The sequence below is a fragment of the Triticum dicoccoides genome, chromosome 1A, assembly GCF_002162155.2.
Source record: "Triticum dicoccoides isolate Atlit2015 ecotype Zavitan chromosome 1A, WEW_v2.0, whole genome shotgun sequence".
Taxonomy (NCBI): domain Eukaryota; kingdom Viridiplantae; phylum Streptophyta; class Magnoliopsida; order Poales; family Poaceae; genus Triticum; species Triticum dicoccoides.
This window is the reverse complement of record NC_041380.1, coordinates 415,356,780-415,366,814: the sequence shown is the minus strand read 5'-3', so window position 1 is coordinate 415,366,814 and position 10,035 is coordinate 415,356,780.

Below are 10,035 nucleotides of genomic sequence, written 5' to 3'. Positions count from 1 at the left end.
AACATACGTCATTCCCTTTGTCATCAGCATGTTACTTGCCCGAGATTCGATCGTCGGTATCATCATACCTAGTTCAATCTCATTACCGGCAAGTCTCTTTACTCGTTCCTTAATGCATCATCCCGCAACTAACTCATTAGTCACATTGCTTGCAAGGCTTATAGTGATGTGCATTACCGAGAGGGCCCAGAGATACCTCTCTGATACACGGATTGTCAAATCCTAATCTCAATCTATGCCAACCCAACAAACACCTTCGGAGACACCTGTAGAGCATCTTTATAATCACCCGGTTATGTTGTGACGTTTGATAGCACACAAGGTGTTCCTCCGGTATTCGGGAGTTGCATAATCTCATAGTCATAGGAATATGTATAAATCATGAAGAAAGCAATAGCAATGAAACTAAACGATCATAATGCTAAGCTAATGGATGGGTCTTGTCCATCACATTATTCTCTAATGATGTGATCCCATTCATCAAATGACAACACATGTTTATGGTCAGGAAACTTAACCATCTTTGATTAACGAGCTAGTCAAGTAGAGGCATACTAGGGACACTCTATTTGTCTATGTGTTCATACATGTACTAAGTTTTCGGTTAATACAATTCTAGCATGAATAATAAATATTTATAATGATATAAGGAAATATAAATAACAACTTTATTATTGCCTCTAGGGCATATTTCCTTTAGTCTCCCACTTGCACTAGAGTCAATAATCTAGATTACATAGTAATGATTCTAACACCCATGGAGTCTTGGTGCTGATCATGTTTTGCTTGTGAAAGAGGCTTAGTCAACGGGTCTGCAACATTCAGATCCGTATGTATCTTGCAAATCTCTACGTCTCCCTTCTTGACTTGATCGCGTATGGAATTGAAGCGTCTATTGATGTGTTTGGTTCTCTTGTGAAATCTGGATTCCTTCACCAAGGCAATTGCTCTAGTATTGTCACAAAAGATTTTCATTAGACCCGATGCACTAGGTATTACACCTAGATCGGATATGAACTCCTTCATCCAGACTCCTTCATTTGCTGCTTCCGAAGCAGTTATGTATTCCGCTTCACACGTAGATCCCGCCATGATGCTTTGCTTGGAACTGCACCAACTTACATGTCCACCATTCAATATAAATACGTATCCGGTTTGTGACTTAGAGTCATCCGGATCAGTATCAAAGCTTGCATCGACGTAACCATTTACGACAAGCTCTCTGTCACCTCCGTAAACGAGAAACATATCCTTAGTCCTTTCAAGTATTTTAGGATGTTCTTGACCGCTATCCAGTGATCCACTCCTGGATTACTTTGGTACCTCCCTACTAAACTTATAGCAAGGCACACATCAGGTCCGGTACATATCATTACATACATGATAGAACCTATGGCTAAGGCATAGGGAATGACTTTCATTTTCTCTCTATCTTCTGCAGTGGTCGGGCATTGAGTCTGACTCAACTTCACACCTTGTAACACATGCAAGAACGCTTTCTTTGACTGATCCATCTTGAACTTCTTCAAAACTTTATCAAGGTATGTGCTTTGTGAAAGTACAATTAAGCGTTTTGATCTATCTCTATAGATCTTGATGCCTAATATATAAGCAACTTCATCAAGGTCTTTCATTGAAAAATTCTTATTCAAGCATCCTTTTATGCTATATAGAAATTCTGTATTATTTCCAATCAACAATATGTCATCCACATATAATATTAGAAATGCTACAGAGCTCCCACTCACTTTCTTGTAAATACAGGCTTCTCCAAAAGTCTGTATAAAACCATATGCTTTGATCACACTATCAAAGTGTATATTCCCACTCCGAGAGGCTTGCACCAGTCCATAAATGGATCGCTGGAGCTTGCGCACTTTGTTAGCACCTTTAGAATCGACAAAACCTTCTGGTTGCATCATATACAACTCTTCTTTAAGAAATCCATTAAGGAATGCAGTTTTGACATCCATTTGCCAAATTTCATAATCATAAAATGCGGCAATTTCTAACATGATTCGGACAAACTTAAGCATCATTACGACTGAGAAGGTCTCATCGTAGTCAACTCTTGAACTTGCCGAAAACCATTCGCAATAAGTCGAGCCTTGTAGACAGTAACATTACCGTCAGCATTAGTCTTCTTCTTGAAGATCCATTTATTTTCTATGGCTTGCAAATCATCGGGGAAGTCAACCAAAGTTCACACGTTGTTCTCATACATGGATCCCATCTCAGATTTCATGGCCTCAAGCCATTTTGCGGAATCTGGGCTCATCACCGCTTCCTCATAGTTCGTAGGTAAGGATGGCAATGGGTCGGGTTCGGCTTGGGTTGAACAATATCAAATCCATATCCAAATCCATGAAGACATTATGTGCCCGACCATGAAAAAAATCCATGGGCAAAAATTTATGTACATGTCCAAACCCGATGAATATCCATCGGGTATGGACATCCATCGGGTTCTCTTAACAAGTATACATAAAATATAGGACAACATTCACATAGGCTCCCAAGTTCTCACCAAATGACATAGCAAGTGCACAACATCAAATGAGCTCTTAAATTCTCACAAAATGACATAGGACAAGTTCACATCACCAAATATGCTCTTAGATTCTCACAAAATGACGTAACATCAAATAAACATAAGCACACAATTCCCTGTCTTCGCAGAATGACATAACAATAAAACAACATCATTTCTCAATCTTGATTTCTCAAAAAATGGCATGGAACAACATCAAGTAAGCACATGTACTACCATGCATCATCTTCCATTCTTCACCTCAATCTTCTAGGCTTCTGTTATGTTGGGCTCCGTACAGAGTTACCATTTCCAGTGCTAATGGCAACAGGGCCTTGTGCTCCATCATGAGAAGCTATTGAGCTGTACATGCAAAAAAAATAACAATCTTCAGTTTCAATTAAAGTGATCCAAGGTACATAATGTCTAAACTGTACATATTTGGAAATATTGTAATCTCTAAATTGTAGTGAATGGTCACTACCAACCTAAATTAATTTTTCTATTTTTTTTATTTTATGGAATAATATAGAACTGCCCAGATTACAAGTCAGATTCTATGAATCTTAATCATTCACAATCCTATAGTTTAAAATACACTGAGATGTGGTAAAACCTAATTACTAATTAACATTCATCACCGCATGTATCCAAATATGATATGTGCTCATTCGGTAACCAACGACAATTTACCTAATTCTATAAATATCATCTAGTTACTACTGTAAGCTACAAGAAACATTTGATTTTGCAGACATACATGAGAGTTATTCAGGAAACAAAAAAAAATACTGCTACTCAAATTACTACTGTAAACTGAAAGAAATACAATACTTAATTTCAGACATACATGAGAGGGATGTTGGAAATATGCCCTAGAGGCAATAATAAAAGGATTATTATTATATTTCCTTGTTCATGATAATTGTCTTTTATTCATGCTATAATTGTGTTATCCTGAAATCGTAATACATGTGTGAATACATAGACACCAACATGTCCCTAGTAAGCCTCTAGTTGACTAGCTCGTTGATCAACAGATAGTCATGGTTTCCTGATTATGGACATTGGATGTCATTGATAACGAGATCACATCATTAGGAGAATGATGTGATGTACAAGACCCAATCCTAAACTTAGCACAAGATCGTATAGTTCGTTTGCTAGAGTTTTTCCAATGTCAAGTATCTTTTCCTTAGACCATGAGATCGTGTAACTCCCGGATGCCGTAGGAGTGCTTTGGGTGTACCAAACGTCACAACGTAACTGGGTGACTATAAAGGTATACTATGGGTATCTCTGAAAGTGTCTGTTGGGTTGACATGGATCAAGACTGGGATTTGTCACTCCGTATAACGGAGAGGTATCTCTGGGCCCACTCGGTAATGCATCATCATAATGAGCTCAAAGTGACCAAGTCTCTGATCACGGGATCATGCATTACGGTACGAGTAAAGTGACTTGCTGGTAACGAGATTGAACGAGGTATTGGGATACCGACGATCGAATCTCGGGCAAGTAATGTACCGATTGACAAAGGGAATTGTATATGGGGTTGCTTGAATCCTCGACATCGTGGTTCATCCGATGAGATCATCGAGGAGCATGTGGGAGCCAACATGGGTATCCAGATCCCGCTGTTGGTTATTGACCGGAGAGCCATCTCGGTCATGTCTACATGTCTCCCGAACCCGTAGGGTCTACACACTTAAGGTTCGGTGACACTAGGGTTGTAGAGATATAATATGCAGTAACCTGAAAGTTGTTCGGAGTCCCGGATGAGATCCCGGACGTCACGAGGAGTTCCGGAATGGTCCGGAGGTGAAGAATTATATATAGGAAGTGCAGTTTCGGCCATCGGGAGAGTTTCGGGGGTCACCGGTATTGTACCGGGACCACCAGAAGGGTCCCGGGGGTCCACCGGGTGGGGCCACCCATCCCAGAGGGCCCCATGGGCCAAAGTGGGGAGGGGAACCAGCCCATAGTGGGCTGGTGCGCCCCCCTTGGCCCACCCCATGCGTCTAGGGTTGGGAACCCTAGGGTGGGGGGGCGCCCCACCTGGCTTGGGGGGCACTCCACCCCTTGGCCGCCGCCCCCCCTAGGAGATCCCATCTCCTAGGGCCGGCGCACCCCTAGGGGGCCTATATAAAGGGGGGGAGGGGGCAGCCACACCCTTGAGTCTTGGCGCCTCCCTCTCCCCTGCTACACCTCTCCCTCTCGTAGTAGAACGGCGAAGCCCTGCTGCGGTGACCCCTGCATCCACCACCACGCCGTCGTGCTGCTGGATCTTCATCAACCTCTCCCCCCCTTGCTGGATCAAGAAGGAGGAGACGTCACGCTGACCGTACGTGTGTTGAACACGGAGGTGCCGTCCGTTCGGCGCTAGGATCTCCGGTGATTTGGATCACGTCAAGTACGACTTCCTCATCCCCGTTCTTTGAACGCTTCCGCGCGTGATCTACAAAGGTATGTAGATGCAATCCGATCACTCATTGCTAGATGAACTCATAGATGGATCTTGGTGAAACCGTAGGAAATTTTTTGTTTTCTGCCACGTTCCCCAACAGTGGCATCATGAGCTAGGTCTATGCGTAGTTCTCTTTGCACGAGTAGAACACAATTTGTTGTGGGCGTAGATGTTGTCAACTTTCTTGCCGCTACTAGTCTTATTTTGCTTCAGCAGTATTGTGGGATGAAGCGGCCCGGACCAACCTTACACGTACGCTTATGTGAGACCGGTTCCACCGACTAACATGCACTAGTTGCATAAGGTGGCTGGCGGGTGTCTGTCTCTCCCACTTTAGTTGGAGCGGATTCGATGAAAAGGGTCCTTATGAAGGGTAAATAGAAGTTGACAAATCACGTTGTGGCTTTCACGTAGGTAAGAAAATGTTCTTGCTAGAACCCTATTGCAGCCACGTAAAACTTGCAACAACAATTAGAGGACGTCTAACTTGTTTTTGCAGCAAGTGTTTTGTGATGTGATATGGCCAAAGTTGTGATGAATGATGAATGATATATATGTGATGTATGAGATGTTCATGCTATTGTAATAGGAATCACGACTTGCATGTCGATGAGTATGACAACCGGCAGGAGCCATAGGAATTGTCTTTAGTTTTTTGTATGACCTGCGTGTCATTGAGAAACGCCATGTAAATTACTTTACTTTATTGCTAAACGTGTTAGCCATAGTAGTAGAAGTAATAGTTGGCGAGCAACTTCATGGAGACACGATGATGGAGATCATGATGATGGAGATCATGGTGTCATGCCGGTGACAAGATGATCATGGAGCCCCAAGATGGAGATCAAAGGAGCTATGTGATATTGGCCATATCATGTCACTATTATTATTTGATTGCATGTGATGTTTATCATGTTTTTGCATCTTGTTTACTTAGAACGACGATAGTAAATAAGATGATCCCTCATAATAATTTCAAGAAAGTGTTCCCCCTAACTGTGCACCGTTGCGACAGTTCGTTGTTTCGAAGCACCACGTGATGATCGGGTGTGATAGATTCCAACATTCACATACAACGGGTGTAAGAAAGATTTACACATGCAAACACATAGGTTGACTTGACGAGCCTAGCATGTACAGACATGGCCTCGGAACACAGAAGACCGAAAGGTCGAGCATGAGTCGTATAGAAGATACGATCAACATGAAGATGTTCACCGATGTTGACTAGTCCGTCTCACGTGATGATCGGACACGGCCTAGTTAACTCGGATCATGTTATACTTAGATGACTGGAGGGATGTCTATCTAAGTGGGAGTTCATTGAATAATTTGATTTTGATGAACTTAATTATCATGAACTTAGTCTAAAATCTTTACAACATGTATTGTAGATCAAATGGCCAACGTTGTCCTCAACTTCAACGCGTTCCTAGAGAAAACCAAGCTGAAAGACGATGGCAGCAACTATACGGACTGGGTCCGGAACCTGAGGATCATCCTCATAGCTGCCAAGAAAGATTATGTCCTACAAGCACCGCTAGGTGAAGCACCTGTTCTCCCTGCAGAACAAGACGTTATGAACGCTTGGCAGACACGTACCGATGATTACTCCCTCGTTCAGTGCGGCATGCTTTACAGCTTAGAACCGGGGCTCCAAAAGCGTTTTGAGAGACACGGAGCATATGAGATGTTCGAAGAGCTGAAAATGGTTTTTCAAGCTCATGGCCGGGTCGAGAGATATGAAGTCTCTGACAAGTTCTTCAACTGTAAGATGGAGGAAAATAGTTCTGTCAGTGAGCACATACTCACTATGTCAGGGTTACATAACCACTTGACTCAGCTGGGAGTTAATCTCCCGGATGACGCGGTCATTGATAGAATCCTTCAGTCGCTTCCACCGAGCTACAAGAGCTTTGTGATGAACTTCAATATGCAGGGGATGGAAAAGACCATTCCTGAAGTATTTGCAATGCTGAAATCAGCCGAGGTAGAAGTCAAAAAGGAACATCAAGTGTTGATGGTGAATAAAACCACTAAGTTCAAGAAAGGCAAGGGTAAGAAAAACTTCAAGAAGGACGGCAAAGGAGTTGCCGTGCCCGGCAAGCAAGCTGCCGGGAAGAAGCCAAAGAATGGACCCAAGCCCGAGACTGAGTGCTTTTATTGCAAGGAAAGTGGTCACTGGAAGCGGAACTGCCCCAAATACTTAGCAAACAAGAAGGCCGGCAAAACGAAAGGTATATGTGATATACATGTAATTGATGTGTACCTTACCAGTACTCGTAGTAGCTCCTGGGTATTTGATACCGGTGCAGTTGCTCACATTTGTAACTCAAAGCAGGAGCTGCGGAATGAGCGGATACTGGCGAAGGATGAGGTGACGATGCGCGTCGGGAATGGTTCCAAGGTCGATGTGATCGCCGTCGGCACGCTACCTCTACATTTACCTACGGGATTAGTTTTGAACCTCAATAATTGTTATTTAGTGCCAAGTTTGAGCATGAACATTGTATCAGGATCTCGTTTAATACGAGATGGCTACTCATTTAAATCCGAGAATAATGGTTGTTCTATTTATATGAGAGATATGTTTTATGGTCATGCTCCAATGGTGAATGGTTTATTCTTAATGAATCTCGAGCATAATGCTACACATATTCATAGTGTGAGTACCAAAAGATGTAAGGTTGATAATGATAGTCCCACATACTTGTGGCACTGCCGCCTTGGTCACATAGGTGTCAAATGCATGAAGAAGCTCCATGCAGATGGACTTTTAGAGTCTCTTGATTACGAATCATTTGACACATGCGAACCATGCCTCATGGGTAAAATGACCAAGACTCCGTTCTCAGGAACAATGGAGCGAGCAACCAACTTATTGGAAATCATGCATACTGATGTGTGCGGTCCAATGAGTGTTGAGGCTCGCGGTGGTTATCTTTATGTTCTCACCCTCACTGATGACTTGAGTAGATATGGGTATGTCTACTTAATGAAACACAAGTCTGAGACCTTTGAAAGGTTCAAGGAATTTCAGAGTGAGGTTGAGAATCAACGTGACAGGAAAATCAAGTTCCTGCGATCAGATCATGGAGGAGAATACTTGAGTCACGAATTTGGCACACACTTAAGAAAATGTGGAATAGTTTCACAACTCACGCCACCTGGAACACCTCAGCGTAATGGTGTGTCCGAACATCGTAATCGCACTCTATTAGATATGGTGCGATCTATGATGTCTCTTACCGATTTACCGCTATCTTTTTGGGGCTATGCTTTAGAGACTGCCGCATTCACTTTAAATAGGGCTCCGTCAAAATCCGTTGAGATGACACCGTATGAGTTATGGTTTGGAAAGAAACCTAAGCTGTCGTTTCTAAAAGTTTGGGGATGCGATGCTTATGTCAAGAAACTTCAACCTGAAAAGCTCGAACCCAAGTCGGAAAAATGCGTCTTCATAGGATACCCTAAAGAAACTATTGGGTATACCTTCTACCTCAGATCCGAAGGCAAGATCTTTGTCGCCAAGAATGGATCCTTTCTAGAGAAGGAGTTTCTCTCGAAAGAAGTAAGTGGGAGGAAAGTAGAACTTGATGAAGGATTACCTCTTGAACCGGAAAATGGCGCAACTCAAGAAAATGTTCCCGAGGTGCCTGCACCGACTAGAGAGGAAGTTAATGATGATGATCATGAAACTTCAGATCAAGTTGCTACTGAACTTCGTAGGTCCACAAGGACACGTTCCGCACCAGAGTGGTACGGCAACCCTGTCTTGGAAATCATGTTGTTAGACAATGGTGAACCTTCGAACTATGAAGAAGCGATGGCGGGCCCGGATTCCGACAAATGGCTGGAAGCCATGAAATCCGAGATAGGATCCATGTATGAAAACGAAGTATGGACTTTGACTGACTTGCCCATTGAGCGGCGAGCCATAGAAAATAAATGGATCTTTAAGAAGAAGACAGATGCGGATGGTAATGTGACCATCTATAAAGCTCGGCTTGTCGCTAAGGGTTATCGACAAGTTCAAGGGGTTGACTACGATGAGACTTTCTCACCGGTAGCGAAGCTGAAGTCCATCCGAATCATGTTAGCAATTGCCGCATTCTATGATTATGAGATATGGCAAATGGACGTCAAAACGGCATTCCTTAATGGTTTCCTTAAGGAAGAATTGTATATGATGCAGCCGGAAGGTTTTGTCGATCCTAAGAATGCTGACAAGGTGTGCAAGCTCCAACGCTCGATTTATGGGCTGGTGCAAGTATCTCGGAGTTGGAACATTCGCTTTGATGAGATGATCAAAGCGTTTGGGTTTATGCAGACTTATGGAGAAGCCTGCGTTTACAAGAAAGTGAGTGGGAGCTCTGTAGCATTTCTCATATTATATGTAGATGACATACTTTTGATGGGAAATGATATAGAGCTTTTGGACAACATTAAGGCCTACTTGAATAAGAGTTTTTCAATGAAGGACCTTGGAGAAGCTGCTTATATATTAGGCATCAAGATCTATAGAGATAGATCAAGACGCCTCATAGGTCTTTCACAAAGCACATACCTTGATAAGATATTGAAGAAGTTCAATAAGGATCAGTCTAAGAAGGGGTTCTTGCCTGTGTTGCAAGGTGTGAAATTGAGCTCAGCTCAATGTCCGACCATGGCAGAAGATATAGAAGAGATGAGTGTCATCCCCTATGCCTCAGCCATAGGTTCTATTATGTATGCCATGCTGTGTACCAGACCTGATGTAAACCTTGCCGTAAGTTTGGTAGGTAGGTACCAAAGTAATCCCGGTAAGGAACACTGGACAGCGGTCAAGAATATCCTGAAGTACCTGAAAAGGACTAAGGAAATGTTTCTCGTTTATGGAGGTGACGAAGAGCTCGTCGTAAAGGGTTACATCGACGCTAGCTTCTACACAGATCTGGATGACTCTAAGTCACAAACCGGATACGTGTATATTTTGAATGGTGGGGCAATAAGCTGGTGCAGTTGCAAGCAGAGCGTCGTGGCAGGATCTACATGTGAA